Source organism: Ixodes scapularis, unplaced genomic scaffold (genome assembly GCF_016920785.2).
Source record: "Ixodes scapularis isolate PalLabHiFi unplaced genomic scaffold, ASM1692078v2 PGA_scaffold0__279_contigs__length_252992795, whole genome shotgun sequence".
In the NCBI taxonomy this organism is placed as follows: Eukaryota; Metazoa; Arthropoda; class Arachnida; order Ixodida; family Ixodidae; genus Ixodes; species Ixodes scapularis.
The window spans coordinates 221,044,988-221,059,190 of NW_024609835.1; positions in this window are offsets into that span (position 1 = coordinate 221,044,988).

Below are 14,203 nucleotides of genomic sequence, written 5' to 3' on the forward strand. Positions count from 1 at the left end.
CCCAGTGCAAGCATCGCCTCGTGTGGTACGCTGAGCCTTGACGCTGGCAGCCTACAGGTACAAGCTGGTCTACCGCCCTGGGAAGGACTTGGGACCTGCTGACGCCCTGAGCCGCCTGCCCCTGCCGGAGGTGCCTGCTGCCGTTCCAGAGCCAGCTGACGTTTTCCTGCTGGAGCGGGCCTACCCGGGGGTGCTGACCAGGACTGCGGTGGCGCAGGCGACCAGCCGGGACCCGGTCCTGTCTCAGGTGGTCAAGGCGGTTGCCCGAGGGGAGGAGCTGCGTCACCAGGGGTACAGCCACAAGACCGCCGAGCTGAGCTTGGAGCAAGGCTGCCTTCTGTGGGGTTCCAGGGTGGTGATTCCACAAAGTCTGCGGACCAATGTGCTGCAGTTGCTGCACGCGGGGCATCCTGGCATTGAAAAGACTAAAATGGTGGCACGGTCACACGTTTGGTGGCCTGGCTTGGACCAGGACATCGTGCACCAGGTGCAAGGCTGCCAGGTCTGCCAGGAGAACCAGCGAGCCTCGCGGCACGTGGAGATCACCCCCTGGCCGTTCCCACAGAGGCCGTGGTCCCGCTTGCATGTGGACTATGCGGGACCCTTCAAGGGCCACTACTTCCTGGTGGTAGTGGACGCCTTCTCCAAGTGGGTGGAGGCACTGCCAGTCACCAGTCCATCGGCAAGCGCGACCATTGCGGCTCTGCGGCAGGTCTTCGCGGCGCAGGGATTGCCGGACATCATTGTGTCCGACAATGGTCCCGCTTTCGCTAGCGCCGAGTACCTCGACTGGCTGCAGAGGAATGGGATCCGCCGGATGCTGGTTCCGCCGTACCACCCCGCTTTCAATGGTGCAGCAAAGCGGGTGGTACAGACCCTCAAGAACAAGCTGAAGAGGAGCCAGCCCGGGGATTTCCGGACGCAGGTGGCCCGGGTACTATTCCAGTACCGGACCACACCTCACGAGGTCACTGGCCGTGCCCCCTGCGAGCTTCTGCTGGGCCGGATGGTCAAGACACCCTTGGACGTCTTGCACCCAGACCTCCGGTCCTCGGCGCTCCTGAAGCAGCTGAAGCAGAAGCTGGCTGCTGACCGAGGGTGCCGTCCCGGGCCTTTGCCGGAGCCGGGAGCGTCGGTGTACGCCAGGAACTTCCGTCCTGGCCCACCCTGGTCTGCCGGGCGTGTGGTTTCACCAGCGAGTGCCTCGTCGCTGCTCGTCCGCATGCCCGACGGGACCACCTGGCACCGGCACGCCGACCATGTCAGGCCTCGCCTCGGGACCTGGCTTCCACCCTCGGCCGTCGCTTCAGAGGACCTGCCTGCAGGGGGCCCAACAACAGCACCAGTAGCGGCCAGCGGAGCGCCACCCACCCCGGAGGCGACAAGCGTCGCCACTCCTGTGGCACCAGTTGGACCGGTGCCACTCCCAAATCCGGTCCCTGCAGCTCCACCGGGTGGAGCGCGACCGGTTCAGGCAGCGCCCGGCGTTGCCACACCTGGCCCGTCGACACCTGTACCCAGGCGGAGTGCACGGCAGCGGAGGCCACCTGACCGCTACTCGCCGGGGTGACCTTCATCGTCGACAGGCCGGGACTTTGCATGAGCAGACGCCGAGTTGGTGTCGGCCGTGTGTGTGTTTTTTTTCATGTATTTTGTTTTAGAACAAACAAACTGGGGGGGGGGGGGGGGGAGGAGTGTGACAAGTTGGCAGCGCCCCCCTCCAGTCCGCCCGTCTGCGGCCGCCAGGCTCGGCGGGCAACATTGTTCACCTCACCAATAAACACCGTTGAGCACACGCTGCTCCGGTCAAACATCGTCCACCCTCAACCAGGCTGCGTGTCGTCTCTCCTCGGCGGGTGCTTCGGCCCCCTTCGTCCACGTTCGAGAAAGATCGTGACACCCGACTCATCTTCTTTCGGTTTCGTTTTTCGAGCTTTCGAGCAGGTCGCGCACGTTGTTTAATAAATAGCTGTGGAGGTGATTGAGCTCCAGCGGCAGCGAAGGCCGTCTGTAATTCCGTCTTCTAGTCTAAACGTGCAGAACATTTCGGTTGCATTGACGTTTTTATCACTAATTTGATCAAACGAGCAAACGAAGCCGCTAGAAACAGCGAAGTTCCGGAGCAGTGCCAGCAGCGCCACGTACACTGGGGGATGGCCGTCTCCGGATTGCGGGACTCTCACGACTCTCACGGCACGGAACTACAGCAGTACAGTCACTACAGTAGCGAAACCACGCGGAACTGTGTCGACGTTTTCGGCGTGCGTTATGGAAACCGCAGCAACTGCGTCCAAGACAGGCAGGTTTTGCTGCCGGCTCCCTGGGTGCCTTCCGTGCTGAGTTGTGTTCTGTTTTCCGATGCCGAGTGCAACCGGCGTCCGACGTGCTTCTGTATTTGTGCGTGTCAGCAACATAGCTGCAACATCGTGATGGCAGTGTTGTGGGTTGTGAACAAAAGACTGGAATTATCACCGATGTGAACGTGTGTTCGCGTATCAGTGGTGTATCAAGAAGATGAGATCGTAAACTGTTGGGCATTGATGCCGCTGGTCGGGCCGTGATCGGAGGGGACGGGGTGTCGCAGGTTGACATTCCGCTTAACGCTTAACGTGCAGGTGCCTTCAGCTAAGGGACCTAAGCTAAAGGTACTTTTACGCTGCCGTGTGAATTGGGTATTAAAAATAGAAAAAAATATGAAACCCATTTTTTGTGGCTTATAAAAGGCTATAGATACGCTGATTGAAAAAAAAAAAAAGTTCCACAGAGAACCGGAAGCATTCTGTGCGTGCGTCGTTCCGCGTATCGTAGGACTCGCGGGGACGGCGATGGCAGCGGACGACGGGCGTGAAACATCTACTTCAGAACTTTCGTTCGCGGTACAGGCGAATTCTGGCTGGCTTTAAAAGAGGAATTAGGGACTGATCAAAAGAATTGGTAGGCATCCCGTACGACACGCCCGACCACCAAGCCGATTTGCACGAAGACGTCGCCGAGCCGTCGCTCCCTTCTCCTGGCTGAAAACATCGCTCGCGCAAACGTCAAGCACCGCACGAAGTGTTTACTTCGAGTTGAATATGCACGTGTACACTCTAAAAAAAAAAGGTGTCAAGGGAGAGTAACTGCCCTAAGTTACCCTCCTTTAACCCTATCTTCATCCAAGTTACTCTTTCGCGACCGCTTCTTTCGAGGATACTCTGCCTTAACCCTCACTCGAACTCTAGAGTAACTGTAGCTAGAGTTAGTTTCTCCTCGCGATATCACGGGCTGTCAACAGATGGCGCCGCTATGGGGTCGGCGCATTTTCGACGCTGCTCGGCGCAGATTTTTGTTGTTGTGTTTTTCTTTTTCCGGGGAAGGTTTTTTTTTTTTTCCTTAGCCGCTTCTTTTTTTTTTGGGGGGGGGGGGGGGGGGAAGATGGGCAAGGATATTTTAATAAGTGAGTTGATACAGCCTACCTTTACTTAATTTTGTCAACGCGCAATTCAAATGTTTTTTCTGCTAATTAAAAAAAAAGTGCAGAATTTAAGCTGGTTTTTTGCTGCTCCTTTGTGCATATGCGTCGCCAGCGATACGAGCTTATAGGGACCACCAAATGAGGCCGCCGATGTCCGCGTCTATGCATCGCCCTCCCGTCGCGGCCAAACGCATGGGACTTTCGCTTTAGATTATTATGTAGACTTATGATCTTGATAGAACAGCTTCGTACCCTAACTAGGGGTTTATGGACTGCACTTCGTGTCAGGAGAAGAACATTTTTTGCCTCCAACATGGTGACAAGGCACTGATAGTAGACGACAATGTTGGTTTTGACCTACAGTTTAGCCGGAAGTGACGTCAGCTGCAACAAACGTATACTTAGAAGCGCCAGAAAAAACAAACAACCTAACTGAAAGAAGTAGTAGTGCAAACTCAGAGCGGCTACCGGCAGCTCAATTTTATTTGGAAAACACGAACATATTTGCACACCAGCGGCGTAGCCAGGGGACGGGGTGTTGGGTGTTGAAGGGTCGGAATACCGCCGAAGTTTCATGGTTGTCCCCCTTAACCCCTTCCGCTTTTCCAATGTCAGTATTTTTTGTGTGTGTGTTTCGTTTCGACAATCCACTACGGCGAGGGGCGGTGCATGCCCACAACATACCGAAGCAAAACGAAAAAGACGAGGCTGTCCGTGGACTGCGTGAAAAACACATCTCCGGCTCCGGCTCTTCGAACAGCCCTCTCCAAACTCGGCCACGTTTGTAACCGAAGCCTTTCTTCAGGCTCGCAGGTGCGAATTGCTTAGCTCCCGACGTCATAAAAGCCGCGAAATCCTGACCTCGAAAGACGCTGGCCTCGCTTCGGGGAATGCAGGCGGCTTAACTAAAGTTCCCCTACCCTTTGAGTGTCAAGGACTCGACGACAATCTCAGGGCAGCACAACAAAATTCCAAAATAGCAATGATTTGACTTTACGAACCCTACAATGCGGAGAAAACCGGACGACAAAATAACAAACAGCTAAGCGTTTTTTTTTTTTCTTCTTTTTTTGCTCCGTCTTTTTTTTTTTTTTTTTAGGGTTCACTCGCCTGCGCTTATTTAGCTTCAATATGGCACAAAAATGCAAAAAACACACACACACAAACATCCCCATCGTTAAAAAAAAAGAAGAGAAGAAGCAACAGAGAAAAGCGACAGCATATGCACTGTTGAAGCATATTTGTAATGCTCATAATCACTTGGTTTGAAAGCGTATCTAGTTGACTTCTTTAATCGCCGAAGTGGGTAATGTTTACATGCTTGCGTTCAGCACGTGAGTCGTGGAACTTTTTCAAAAATGAGTTCAAAAGCCAAGCCGTTCTTGACGTTCTTTTTTTTTTTTTTTTGTTTTTTTGTTTTTTTTTAAGAATGATTATTGACCTACAACTTTAAGCGTGTCATCACCGTCTCCAACAGCTAGAGTCGGCACATTCACGTCAGGCAGCATCGTCCGCCCTAGGCGAGAGCGATGTTGTGGCCAACGACGTCGGTCTCTATGTCGCAAGCCTCGACTTCGATCAAATCGGCGGCCTGTGCGGAGCATTCGTTTTGTTAAATGCACTTCCTGGGGAAGTACTGGTTTTGACACAGATGTGGAGGGACCGCACCGCGTAGCGCGTCTCGGCGGTACAGGCAACTTGCATGTGCCTAGAGGCTTTGTATCCTAATGTAACCCGCCTGCTTAGCTTAACCCGCCTGCTTAGCGCAATAGCTTCCACCATGCTAATTATAAACGCCGTCGAACTTGTTGTCCGTAAGGTAATGACGTCACGAGAGGAAACCATAGGAGGGCGCCTCCAAAACATCTCGCCTCTAATAGGGGCTGCGCTTTTGAACATTCACCGAAATATGCAAATCAGCACCGAAAGGGTACTCTCAGGCCTGGTTCACACTTGCGCATCGGCGGGCGAATCTGCAAGAATTCGGCCGCCGGGCGTAGCGTCCCCTGTGCATTGCCGCGGCCAATTCCGCTTCGGCGACAGCGCATTGGCTGTAAGTGTGAACCAGGCCTCACTTCTTCCAACCGACCGACGGCGGCTTCCACTAAATGTTTAGACCCCACAAAATGATCGAAACTGGTATTTTTCTCACACTTTCTCGTAAAACAACAACCAAGAACGTAAATAGCCTAAAACATGACTATACAACAATATTTTCTGAAAAAATGTGATCCGCGCAGGAGCAATGAGAGTGACGCTTCACTATTCACTTCACTCATTGCCCCTCTGCGCATTGCAGTTTTTGTGTTTAATCGTATTCTAAACTTCGATATTCTCTGGCACTTTTCCATAGTTTTCAGTCATTGGATACCCGAGTGTTCCGCATTGAAGTGCACGCACCGTAATTTTTTGTGAGCCTTTTTAGACTTTTTTGCTCGAAGTCAATTATAATATTTTCTGACTGCGTTCTTTCGTCGTTTAACATTAAATTCTCCTTTTTTAAATACTGGACGAACGAGATGGTGGAAAAGAAGGTTGGACTTTTGTCGTCTAAGAAACAGGAAAATAGCAAACAAAATTGTGTTTGGGCAGTTTCTTTTCCAGGTCTCTTCTTTTCTTTCTGTCTTTCAAACAGCTTAAGCAAAGAAAAACACCCATGAAAAAAATTCCCTGGCTACGCCACTGATACACACTTTATTATACCTCAAGCCAAATGAATCTGAATTTCTTATTTGATGAAACGAGCGACGACGCACTGATGCAACTGTCATCTTCCTTTACACTGATTTTGAACACCTCGAAATTTTTCCCCTCTGTTTTCTGTTCCTACTTGCCCGGAATCTGTGGTTTATCCAGCAAAGGGTCGTACGAACATTTATCACAGTGGACTGCCAAGTTCCCTAAAGAAGACCGCTTTATAAAAAGTTCATGCTCTATGTGCGATCGGGTGGTGCACGAAAGCACCCGATATCAAATGCCCCACGACTGACACCCGCCCTTTTGCCCTGCCTTCAAAGGGCTAGTTTTATCAGAAGCCCATGACGCGCATTCCCAGATCATGTGGCCTGGTCCTCACTGTGACGGCGGAGCATTCTGCTTTTAATTAAGAGACAGCTAGTGTGCACGCGAGCGCGTGGAAGGTAATCATGCCGTCATTTGTAGACCCTCAAGATATTAGGTTATGACATGAAACAACGGCGGTTCAACCGTGTACAAAAATTCTGCACGTGGGGCTATAATACTACACCCGTACGATCGCCCACATGTCGTTGATATTTTAGACTACCGACGTGGCGCATTCTTCATGTTTTTGTGCCTGTCTCTTTGAGCGCATGCTCTCCTGTTTTGTTTATTTTGAGGCATAAGCTAGTTAGCTTCACTGGTGCTCTGAGGGAACGCCAAGTGGCTGACAATCTTCTTGCAATTTATATCACCCCTTTTCTTTTCGTTGGGAGACATTTGATTTATCATTATCTGTTTTTTTTTTGTTTTTTTTTTTGACGAGGCTTCAAGCTGAGTTCAGTGCTTCGTGTCTGTCAATGGACTTCTTCCAAAACCGACGCGCCCCATTGCGGCGAAATACCACGCAGTGCAGCCTGGGAACTAGTTGGCCACTCAGTTTCGGTTTCGACTGAGCAGATTCATCTCATGCTATCACGCCGCGACCGAACGCGCTGCTTGCGTTTTCGATTATCTGACTTTTTTACGAATGTACAATACACTCATTCTCGAGCGATACAAAACGAAGGCCGGGGCACTTTCCTTGGTTCCCGAAACACCGGATATTATGAGTGCGTATGCAAACGTAGTAAGCCGTGGCTTAGTCACCTCATCTTTGAGTTCAATTTCAATAATCCCGTCTAGTACCAGCGAACTACAAGTGAAATTCGGTCACCTGGAGCATTACACGTATTTTGTTTGCCAAACGTCCGCTTCTTGTTACTTCATTGGGCGAAAAGCAAGCCGCATCCTCACAGGAGTATCAAAGTTGAGCCCAGCGTTGACGCATGAACTTTTAAGGAAACGCAATAAATTCGACCTCACTACTGCACCAAAGTTACTATGATGTCTTCCTCGTGTCATCATATATCTCCCATTCAAATTTTATGCTGATAGAAGTTTCGCAAACGCTGAGATCGGCTAGCTACAACGGAAGCCCTAACAAGCGTCCCCTACTCCTCGCTAAGCCTTTTTGGACGAGCTTTTATTGGCGCCCAAGATCTGTGCCTCAACGGTGTCTGAAATTATCTCGGAATACTCAGGCAGGAAGAAAGCAAACACATAACAAATATTATGGCCATTAGCAACCGTCAAATGCACTGTGAATGATTTCGTTCGTTTGGTGCACCGCATAGGGGTTCATGCCCGTCCGGCGTACTGGCGAATGGTGCGACATTTTTCACACAAGTGCTCGACTTTTGCTTTCTTAAAACGGTTTTTATGTGCGAATGTGCCTATACGATTGCAGGATAACTTTACGCGCGTACGCGATGTTGAATATTAAAAATGCAAGTGGGTGGGGACTTCGCTTCGTGCAGTGCTGCAGGTCAGTACAGATAAGAGATAAGAAGTCTGTTATAATTGAGCTTTTCAATGGCGCCTCCGAGTTTTACCTCGCGTACACAGGCGTATTTAGAAAACAGTAATTGCAAAAAGTAATATTTCGTCTATGGACGCACGAAACAAACTTCCTGATCAACAACACTAATGTAAAGGCGCGAGCTCGATGTATGCATACTTATTGGTTGCTACAGCTTGTTGATTCGTACATAAGCAAGATCCCCGAGCTTCGCAGCGTCGACATTCCCAGCACTGGCCCGTCCACATACCTCGAAACGCTAACAGAAAAGCTCAAGTACAAAAATACAACAAGCATGCGTTAAGACAAGCTATACGTCTCGGGCTTGTGCTAAAGTTTCGAGGTTTGGACATTTAGGTTAATTTGGAGATCACAAATGACGCTCTCGGGACCAGAAAACATGAGATAACGGCCGTTAATAGTCCACGTTCTGTGTGTAATCTCTTGTCGACGTGTCGATCGAAACCGAAACCATGCCGCTCTCCTCCCTGGCCAACTAGTTCCCAGAGTGCAACGCGCGCCGTGTTGCATGCAGGGCTTTATGGAAGTAGTCTATTCCTTTTTGTCCCCTTGTTCTAGAGTTATCATGTGTAAGCAAACTCTACTATATTGTTTTTTTGGTTACCCGGATAGCAAATACCAGCTGAGACAAACCGACGAATTCGAGAGAGGGAAGAGCGTAGTGGAGGGGCGCGCCGATGGCCTCGAAACGGGTTGCTTACGAAGGTCCCTCGGCCTGGCGCGAGTGCTCTATCTCTCCCTCGAAAAGGGCGAGAGAAGGTGCTGAGAAAATAATTTCCCTCCCGTTTTCCCTACCCACCATCACTAATCCCTCCAAATCTCTTGTGAGCCTAGGGGACTCGGCGTCGCGTCCTTGAAGGAGGAGGGCTCCCTTGATACCTAAGCTGACAGTGTCGGAGGACCGTCGAGCCCGCCATGCCAGTTATCGCGTGCTCCGTTCTCTGCGCGTGGTTACGGGAGGGAGCGTGATCATGTGATTAAAGCCAAATGTACGATTAGCTCACCGAACACCTTAGCTTCCTCTTCACTTTCAGCTTAGGAGTGACGGAGTCCAGCCCGCGAAGCGCGAGCACACACACACACTCACAGAAAGTGGAGTCGCGTAAACCAAGGCCTAACGATAAGGTAGGGACTGGACGACGGTGGGGACGGTCCCCTCAATGTCCAACACGCGCATCCGCGAACTGGAAAGGGGCAGAGGCGCTTCGCAATTTATGGAGTTTTTTTTCCGGCAGAGATAGCTCTTTTCAAGAATGGCAAGATGAACATGCTCATATCAGGACACCGTGGTGTCAGTTTCTTAAGTTGTTTAGGTTCATTTGATTGCTTAGCGGACGTTTATTTTTTATATTTTTTTATCGGGTGAACCGGCTCGGCATCTCTTTTATCCACGCTTCCCCAACTGGAACCGGTAAGAACGATGGTTTATTGCCAAGAGCGATCTTCAACATGCGGAATGTCAAGACCTTGGATATTCTCTCGGCAGCGCCTACACACCGGTGATCTTCCTTTGTTGTGGCCATACATGTCACCACCAGCTTCGACGGACCGAAGATACGACGGACCACTTTCTTTTGCACGTGAGTGACAATGAGAGGATCCTCTCCTTCTTCTTGACCATCGGAGACATGTGTTCTTGCTACGTAATGTACGTTTTGTCATGATCCGATCCGTTTCAACCGTGTCTAACTCTGGGCCGGGAGTCTCCGACGAGTCCCGCGTGTAGTCCACAGCGATCGGCCTGAAAGGTCCTTTACAGCGTTATTTGTAAATGCTTTTTATTCCAATAGTCTGTGAGAGACGTTCTGATCTGGTATTTTCGTACTTGAAGTCATTTAGTTCATTTTTTTCTGTTAAAATATGGCTGTCTTCTTGAAGGTAGATGTGTGCTGTAGTAAAGTCCTCCCAGTATGTCCAAAGCCGAATTGCACGGGGCGTTGAGTAGTCCTTCTTTGCCAAGATTCAGCTAGTCGGGTGGTTGTGGAGTGTCAGCTATGCCACTGCGCTATGCGAGCGTATTTGCCAGTAATCGTCTTTACTTGACAAGTTTTTTTTTTTTTTTTTTTTTTTTTTTTTTTACGTGAGTGATTTATTGATTGAAGCATCATGTTCCGTTGAACTGTCATATTTTGTTTGTATAACAGGGTATTTATTGGACTGATAATTTAAAAGTACATTTGACACTGGTGAGCTGAAGGGGAGGCCAGCGATTTGATTTATAACTTGTAAATAATATATAGGGCCCCCCCCCCCCCCCCCCCCCAATATGCGTACATATATAACTACATATTTCTGCGCCGCAAACACCGCAATTCCTTAAAACTGTTTCTCTTTTTCTTTCAAATCAACGTAGAAATATAGGTGTGAACTTAAATGTCGAGATTGCAATAAACATGTTTTAAGTTTAGATGAAGGATTGAGAGACGCTGTGATGCTGCCAGAGTAGGGCTAAGCAATTTATAGATTAACCTTTCTACTATGTGGAAAAAAAAAGAGCTCTAAATTCGACCTTTCAATGCATGTGCCTGCCCCTGCATTCAGAGTGGTGCAACCAGTTCATCCGCATGCAATAAAAAACATAGAGCCCACATCTATTGCGCAGCAGCACGATGAATTGGCACACATGAGCAGCTCGCTGACTTTCTAGTAGTGTCGGTTGTGGTAGAACTTAAGCTTGCCGCGATGCATGTTCTGTTTTGACATGTAGCATATTTATCAGTTATTTTAATACTCGCCAATCTTAATTTGTATGTTCTTGGTATGGCCTACTTTTAAATTTCTTTTTCTTCTTGTTTTGTTTTGTTTAGAATTCGTGAATTTTAGTAGGTACAACTTTTTCTTTATTAAGGTTCAATGGTACTTTATGGCGAATTATCCCCTTGTAGAGCTGTAGTTACAATATTTAATGATTGGTCTCCCCAAACTTAGATGTTACTTGCATTCGTTAGCTTCCTTTCTAAAGTTGTGAAATAAACTATAATATATGGCAGTCAGCGCTTAAACGCAATACGTTGTTTACACTAAATTATCTATAAAAATGTTCCTAACATATTGTATGCCACTTGGACAAATGCAGATGTTAAGAAATCGCATTTTCCCTACCCCTCAGTCTAGTGTCTATATAATAAAGCTATGTCTTGCACCGCTATGGGCAGAGGCCAGCTGAATTGCTACTGTTTGGAAGGTGGAGGAGTGATGTGCAAGGAAGCTAAACTCTGTCCCTCACTCCCATATTGCCTGTTATAATTGTTCCAAAAGTCAGGGAGAAGGGAGAGGGGAACTGCCCCCTCTCCTTGCCCCCTTTTTCTGATGGGGTGCAAACTTGAGGATACCATAAATGAATGCAACCGCTTATGGCTGCTATTGCATACAAAGGAAACAAATAGAGAGAGAGTGAGGGATGTGGTTTATCTTTCTCTTAGGTGTTCATAGCAGGGGATACGAACGGTTTTGGATTTTTGCGGCTGAGCGAGCTAGCAATCAGTGCTGCCTTAGTGTTCGGTTGGGACTCTTATTCAATCGGCAAGAAAGCGAGCCCCAGCCAATTATTGAAGCGCATCCTATGAATGGCTCCTGAGATTTTCGAAAATGGTCTATTGGCTCGCAAATGAGTGCACTGGTATTAACTAAAAGCACTTCGCGAGCTGTTTCCTCTCTTTTAATATTGCTGACTCTGCATTTAAGCATTCATTCTTCACAGGAGGAGGGACACGGCCGATCGACCTATCCGGTGACGAGAATTGACGAAGAGGACTCAAGTGCCATAACTGTGGTGTTGGAAGACCACTCCTTTGAGGTGAAGGGCTGGTGCAGCGCTCGTTCTTGCATCGCACAAAGTCGACGACATTTCTTAAGCCTAGTTCACATGCAGCGGTTTTGACCCTAAAGCGGCGCGATTTCTGCCGTCGCGGCGCTCTGGCCAGCACCAGCAATTCTGCGGCACGAGCGCCGCGACGGCAGAAATCGCGCCGCTTTAGGGCCAAAATCGCTGCATGTGAAACACGCTTTAGCGTCAAAAAGCAAGCCAGTCACTCGCAGTGATTCGGCACTTCATTAGTTTGAAGTACAAATAAAGTCCGTCTTGGCTTTAGACTTGATCACGAAGTTAAAAAAAAACTGTTAGCCAGAGGAAATTTGTGTGTTGGTTTTGCCTTTTTTGCCATGTGCTGAAATTAAAATTTTGGTTTATTAAAATCTATTCTACTGTTTTATTTCAGTGCTGATTTTTTATGAGAACCTATAGCCTCTGTGCATTCTCATGCTTTATATTTTGTAATTTTTCAGCTGCAGTTCCACATTTCCTTTGCACCCATCTCCTTGTGAACATGTACATAGCTGCTTTTAGATTTTAGGGTTTCCTGAAGAGGGTGCTAATTCTTTTATACAGAGTTTAGGGAACACATCAGATGGGTCTGTACTTACTGTACACAATTATTTCTGTAGAGTAATTACAGTCCCATTCAAGTGTTGCCTAAACTCTGTATTAAAGAGTTAAGTACTATCTAAGGAGGGGTCATACAAACTGCTCAAGTGTGCTGCTATGTGACATTAACTCTTGGTAGAGAGCAGAGTTAACTCTTTAATACGGACTCAAGGTACAATTCAAATGGAGTTGTATTTACTCCACGATAAGGTTAAAACTACCCTTCCTGGAGAGCGTGCTTAACTCTTAAATATAGAGTTCAGGCAACACTTCTAATGGAGTTGTCATTACTCTCCACAAACGAGTGGATTCAACTCTTCGCGGAGAACATGTTTAACTCTTGCATACAGAGTTTAGGCAACACTTCTAATAGAGTTGTGGCTACTCTACACGATGGAGTGAGGGTAACTCTTCCTGGCGAGTACGCGTAACTCTTGAATACAGAGTTCAGGCAACATTGTAATAGAGTTGTAGTTACCCTACACGAAGGAATGAAGGTAACCCTCCCTGGAGAGTATCCTTCACTCGTCAACAAGGAGTTTCGGCAACACTTCTGATAGAGTTATAGTCACTCTACACAAAAAAGTGAAATTTACTCTCATCAAAGAGTTTAGGCAACACTTGTCATGGAGTTATAGTTACTCTACACAAAGGAGTGAAGGTAACACTTACACTTACAAATCAAAAGAGTAGCGCTGACTCTCTCAAAGGTATTGGCGTGACTCTCTATAGAAGAGTTAAATGAACACTTGTATGGAAGAGTTAAACATACACTTGCCTCCGAAGAGTTATAGTTACTCTTTAAAAGAGTGGATTCTGTGACAAGCCAGTTACACTCCAAAAAGAGTTAAATCGACACCTTTTTTTTTTAGAGTGTACGATTTCCTAACTAGGTGCGAATGTCCCCAAAGCGTCGTGCTTCCCGACTTCGCCCCAGAGTGCTTTTGCTGGAGAAAAATCGGCAGCGAACTTTGCAACTTCGTTTACCGGCTTCATTATTAGTAAGGAAAGAGATCCCCCAAGAAACCGATGCACCAGTAGCTCAGTGATTTCATTTTCGAACGCCGAGGCGAGCGAACGTGGCATCATGAGCTCCCGTGGAGCGGTTTCAGCGGCCCTCGCCGGCCGCGGTAACAGGGCTGGAGACAACACCCAGGACTACAACGTCACCCTGCCTCCTTTGCCAACAGGGTCAGTGTTTTTAAACACCGTTTTTCTTCATGCGGACGTGAAGGGGCGGCCGTACCGCGTCGAGGACTTTCACGATGCGTTGATTCGTCTGGCTTTGCTTCCCGAGGTCTTGGCCCTCGGGGCTTACCAGATGAATCACGTGTGGGCAGTAACGTTTAAGAATGACGAAGGCAAAAAGAAAATGCTGGCAACGCCGGAGCTGACCCAGACAACACCCGACATCCTCAGGACGTCCTTAAAAGGTATAGCTGCAACGGAAAAAGAATAACACAAGTGACCGACGACCGGAGCGGCAAAATCGCGATACGCGGCGCTATTGTTCCCGAGCGCGCCGATAGCGAGAGTGCCAGTCACGTTCCATGTCTTAACGCGGGGGTGGCTATCAGAAAGCAGCCCATCCTAAAACCTTAAAACCCGGATATTCAAAGCTATATTATCCCTCAATTTTCTGCCGGCCGCCCCCGCGTTGAGATACGGAACGTGACTGGCACTCTCACTATCGGCGCGATCGGGAGCAGTAGCGCCGCGTGTCGCG